Here is a 6,419-nt window from a genome sequence, read left to right on the forward strand (position 1 = left end):
GTCTGCTTGTCTCGAATCTCTTCTTTCTGTGTCCTTCTCCAGGTTTTGTTTGCCCCTACATCCCAGTCTCCTAACAGGTTGTAAAATACGATGTTAGTTGATAAAGAATTTAGGTATAGCACTCGCATTTTCAGAACAGAAACAAAAATATCAAAAAGCAGTCTGGGCACCGACTTTGGAATCGGGAAGACTCTAGTGGGGTCAGAAGTACCCAGTATGGCTGAACTCTCTTGAGATTTCCAAATCTCCCTTCCCGATCCCGGTAGACATCGCTGACCTCCAAGCTTTCTCAAAGCAGTCCTAAGCAATCTTACCATCAAGGAGACAATTTCAAAGTGTGAGGAGCGTGGGTGAACTCCAGGCCTCAGGGTTCCCCAGGTGGACGCTGATGCCAGGCCTCCTCTCTGTTCATGGAGCCAGACAGGTCCACCCTGAGGGGCCCGTGACATTCATTTGTTTCTCTTCTCTGCTCTGCCAAGACCTCAATGTCCTCTCATAAAAAAGCAAGGGGCCAGGAAGTGCAGACCAGGGAAACAAGAGAAAATGAAAGCTCTTTTGGGAAAGGCAACTGTGACAAATTGAAAGGGTGGAGGAAATACTAGCTCAGAAAAGAGAGGGGAGAAAGGCTGCAGGAGAATAAGCAAAAGGAGTCTGTGTCTGTAGCCCCTGGACCAGCGGAAGGCTGATTTGTTTCTTATAAAAAGAGATGTGTTATTCTTTTCCTCTTCTCTTGGCAAATAATGACAAAGAAGAATGGTTGCAGAGTTTACTGAAATGGAATAGTCTGTGGGGATATTCCGAGTGAATGAAATGTGTTCTCAGATATCTGATCATGTTCTGCACTGACTTGTTTTTATTTCAAATTGCCTACAACAGGTGCCCAAGGCTGGGCAAATTATAATAGCATACCTTGCAACAGCTGTGCATGGAACACGCCTAGAAAGAGTCAAAAAAGGTTACACAACATGACCAGTCTCCTATGGCTTGGAGCAGCTCTAGAATTTAAAACATTTCCTTGTCCACGAGTTAAATCCAGCCCTTGTGATGTGTGTTCCGTAACTTAATATGAAAGGCTGCTGATGTAGGGGTTGATACCGTGGCCACCAAAGCTGGCAGTGGGCACCTGCTGGAGCATGTGCATCCTGAGTGAACCCAGTTCTGCAAATACAGCCTCTGAGAGATGGGGCTGTTCAGTTTTCTCCACACCTACACCTAAGATACTTCTCAAGCTGCAGCCCAAATAGAATGAACTGTAGTTTCTGCAAATATTTCTGGCACCCTAGTTTCCACTCTTTTTCTCCAACTCAAGAAAACATATATGAATGCAAGTGAGTGACAGTGGTGCTATTAAATCTGTTCTAATTTGATACAAAAAATAAAATAAAATCCCCAAACTTCCTTTCTTTATTTGTAACAGACTCATAGAGGCATGGCCTACAGTTGATGCTGGTACCGTATGATCCAGTACTGCAGCTGAGAACCATTGGTTAAGAGGACTGTCTTAATTTGATAAAATATGCCAGTCATATAGAACATAATACAATTTTTTTTCCAAGTATTTTTCTACATGTGATTTGAAAAGGAACAGAACACTTTCAGAGGGCAGATGGCTAACCATGTGTCTCAGTCAGGATTCTGAGTTGCAAGCAACAGAAACAGATTCTGGCTGACTTAAGCAGAAAAGAAACATATAAAAGGGATAACGTTGAGCTCACAGAGTTGTTGAGGCACTACAGGGCCTGTGCATTTGGAACAATATCCCCAATCAGGCTGCAGAGCTTGCCTGGCCAGGGCACTGATGCTGCTGAGCCTGAGATGAAGTGGCCAATCCTACCTACACCACCAGCATGATCACTGCCAGCCCAGCAGCTCCAGTTTTCTGTAAACCCTGCCACTATCAGAGACCTATGAGGTAGCCCCAGATATTTGGGCAAGTGGAGGGCATGGGTTGAAATCCCAGAAAGTGTTTTAGAGTCAATGTATTATGAGGGAAATCAGTAGATAAACTTAATTCTGACATTTTGCTGGACTGTAGGCAAGGCCACCATATTTCTTGTTTGCATCTCCATCCCCAGGCACTAGCATATTATCTGGAACTTAGAAAGGGCCCAATAAGCATTTTTGGAAATGAAGTAAAATTGAATTTTAAATTTAGAAGCACCCTTTCCAAGGGCTGACTGCCAGTCGCTATTGCAAATTAGTTCTAGTAAATCAAATTAAATTAGGAACCAATCAAAAATAGACTCTCTGAGCCCAGTGATTGTATTCACTTACCTCCCATGGCATTGCCCTTAGACCTCTGGGTTAGTGGTCGGTTGGTTTGTTTTTATGCACAATGACACCTTTCCTTTTTCCAGCAGTAACTGTGTGTGCCTGTGCTTGTCCATCCAAGTGATCATGTTGACTGAAGGTTATTTTGCTAACAAGAAATAAAACTATCACCAGCCTTCATCTGGAGACCAGGGAATTTCCCAGAGTATTTGCTTCTGTTTTGTGACACTTATGTCTTCGAGGGGGAGGAAAAATAGAACAGGGTTGGTCTTTCCTTGTGGGCCAAAAACATTTTTCAAAAGCCTATTTGTAGTGTGTGGACCATTACATGGTCGTCACATTACGTTCCTGTTGAATTACCCTAGATGTTTGCCCTGTTTGTTTCTTCCTGGTCCTTTGCAGAATTCCCGAGTACAAGACTGGAGAGGAGAGGGCATTGCAGAAGATCATTCTGAAGAAGATTCAGCAAGATGGTCACTGTTAACACACAATTATACAATTAGTGTTTGAACTGTGCTGTAAACTGGCAGTGTGGATTACTTCCCATAGTGTATATGCCAAAAATAGTTTTAATTGATTCTGAATAAATCATAAATTTTTATACCCTTGATTCAGAAAAATGTCTTTTAAAGTTTAAAGGTTCAAAATCTCAAGGTCATTGATTAGGAGAACAGAGAAGTGTTTTGAAATGATCATGAACTAGATTCCATCTGTCTTAAATTCAATCGGATTAGAGCATGAATGTGCCCATTCTCTGCCACGGTTATTTTCTTGGGGTGAGGGGGTTACTTTTAGTACATATGTGTGTATGTTAAGTTTCTCTACATGTATGCTCTCCCTCTTTGGTGCAGAAGTTATTTTTTTAAATGATTTGCCTTCTTCAGTTTTGAAAAATGTAGCATCTTGATTCCAATTATGTTTAAAATAAGTATATGTGAATTAAAAATCATCTCTGAATGGGACAATTAATGGGTATTGAATATTTCCCTTTTCCTCTGTAGCTTTCAATTTTTCAGTAATAGGCATGTATGCCTTCCATGATCAGAAGAATAATACATATTACAGGTACTTTTTGCTACATGATCTTCTTGCATTCTTAAAAATTCCCATTCTGCAAATTCATGCACCTAAAATAACAGAGTTTATGGGGAAAATAGGATTGGAGCAGATCACTCAAACCTATGGAAGTCTGAAACCAGAATATTTATAAAAATCAATAGCAATCCTAATAAAAATAGTGGCATAGGTGAATATATGAAGCTTGGGGTTCATATACTTCCTCTTTTGCAATATATGTCTTGGAGGGCATTCATTTCTGATAGAGAACATTTTCATCAATATTATAATTTGGATTTAATGTATAGCCTTCTTCATGAATTCATTATTTTAACATACAGCATAATATCTTGGCAGCTTCCTTATCTTCACTTTCAATCTGCTCAGAATAGCTTAAGATAGTGGAAACATAGGGTACTGAAAGTCACTGAACCAGACAATACGTGCACTACAGAAAAGTCAAGACTGGACAGTTCCAGTGTTTTCCTGAATTTTGGCATACATTTGTAAGACTTTAATTTTTGAGAAAGCTTGCCTGAGGTTGCTTCAAAGTGCTAACGTGCCAGGGGAAACTGCATAAGACCCAACGTTATTTCTGCATTATACTGACTGCATTCCCCACTTGTTGATCATTTGTGAGGTAATTTATATGACAGAAACATGCATGGCCACAGAACAGAGTGTTTAAAAATTCTAGGCCCGGTCATTGCAGTGCCTAGACTATAGAGAGCTGGAAAGAGCAGCAAGAAGAAAAGTCTGGAAAACTAAAAAATTAAAACTTTTCTTGAACCATGCGAGAAAAGCCAAGAATCCTAAAATCTAAGGAAAGATGGGCTTCTTTCCCAAAAAGATGAACATGAATACTGGTTCACCCTTGGCAGAGCACAGGAAGAAGAAATCTCACCTTCTATTCTCTTGGGTAAGAAGAGTTTAGCCAAAATGTTAAAGAATTGCCAAAAATGAGGTGGGCTAATGTGAGGGTATAGAAACGAGGGAGCCACCCACATTAGGGACATTGCGTCCATGTCTTTATGAACTTCTCTGGGTGCTCATCTCTTGGGTAAGATTGGGGATGGGGTGTGAGACCTGAGAAAGCAGACCTGGAGGAAGGAGCGATTGCCACTTCAGGGAAGATACAAAGCCTTCTCTCCTATGGAGCAAAAGCCTTGAGCTCCTGAAGGTGGGCAGCAAACCCCTGACACCTTCAGGACACAGGGAAGGGGTAAAGAAGAGCACCACTACCTCTAGTCAGGAGGCATTCCTGGGCCCAGGATCCTACACCAATACCAGGAGAGGTCTCCTACTGCTGGAGGAGGGCAGAAAGCACCTGTCCATACAGGATGAGGTACAAAAGATACAAGGTGGAGTTTGGCTGCCAGAGAAAGGAGGAGCAGGAAACCCCCAAACTGAAACTGAAAACACAGGGCCTGCCTAAGGTCAAGGGTGAGCCAGGACAGCAAAGAAGCCACCCCCCACACCCACCCATCTTCCACCACCAGGGTAGCAAACCCCAAGTAACAACAACAGTTGTCTTCCTCTGGATGAGAGGTGAGAGCATTGAAAGAAACACTTTCTGAGGCCCAGGCACATAAATGAGGCTAGAGTACCTGATACCCTAATCTTAAGGCAACGTTAGATCAGAGCTTCTTAACCGTGTCACTATTGACTTTTTGAGCCACATAATTCTTGGCCGTGAGAGGCTCTCCTGTACACTGTAGGGTATTTAGCAGCATCCCTGGCCTCTACCCGCTAGATTCCAGCATCACCCACCTCCTCCAGTTGTGACAATCAACATCTCTAGACATGGTTAAATTTCCCCTGGAGGCAAAATAACTCCTTGTTGAGAACCACTGCATTAGAGGAATTTCAAGTTAGTGTACTGAAGATGGCCATAAGCTTAATAAAACTCAAACTCATCTTAACTTCTGACTAGATTGACTCAACCTCACACTAAAGGCCTGGAAGAAAAGGCATACCCATTTCCAGACTTAAATAATATTTACCTCAGTCTCTACTATTCTACACATGATGTCTAGCACTCCACAGAAAACTATGAGACAGACAAAAAAGCAAGAAAAACCAATTCATTGTTAGGAGCCAAATTGATCCACAGAATCAAACTCAGAGACAATTTGGATGTTGTTACTATCAGACAGGAAATAACTATGATTAATATTTAAAAGCTCTAGTGGGCAGATGAACAACATGCATGAACAGATGGAGAATTTGAGTAGAGAGATGAAAACCGTAACAAAGTCAGATGAAAATAACAAAAATGAAAAACAAGATAACAGAGATGAAGAAAGCCTTTGAGGGCACACAAATATAATTAACACAGCTGAGAGTCAGTGAACTTGAAAACAGGTCAATAGAAACTACACGAACTGAAACACCAAAAGAAAAAAAGAAAAAAGAGGTTTAGTTTGTTCTTCTTTTTATAGTTTCTTAAAGTGAAAGTTTAGATTGATTTGATTGATTTTTAGACCTTCTTTTCTAATTAGATATTTATAGCTATGTATTCCTTTTAAGCACTGTTTCAACTCTACCTCACATATTTCAATATGCCGTGCAAACACCTGAATACCAAATATAAAGGAGAAGATAAGAATTACAACTGATTTCTATTCCAAAATTCAGAAGACAGTGGAATGAAAAATTTAAAGGACTGAAAGAAAAATAACCCTGTCAATCCAGAATTCTATACCTAGAGAGAATATTTCTCAAAATGAAGGTGAAATAAACACTTATTTAGACAAGCAAAAGCTGCGAGAATTCATTACCAGCAATTCTGTTCCTCAAGAAATACTAAAGGAAGCTCTTTGGGAAGAAGACATATGATATCCAACAGAAACTTAGATTTACCTCCCCTCAGTAAAGGTCTCTGGAAATGGTTAAAATGAAGATAAAAATATGTTTTTCTTATTTTTAATCATTCTTTAAAACAAAAGATAATTAACTCTCTAAAACAGAAATAGTAGGAATGTATTGTGGTTTTATTGCATCTGTAAAATATATGACAATAACAGAACAAAAGATGGGAAGGAGGAACTGGATGTTTACTGTTATAAGGTCTTTACACTATACATTAAGCC

The sequence above is a fragment of the Globicephala melas genome, chromosome 5 (genome assembly GCF_963455315.2).
Source record: "Globicephala melas chromosome 5, mGloMel1.2, whole genome shotgun sequence".
NCBI classification, from domain to species: Eukaryota; Metazoa; Chordata; class Mammalia; order Artiodactyla; family Delphinidae; genus Globicephala; species Globicephala melas.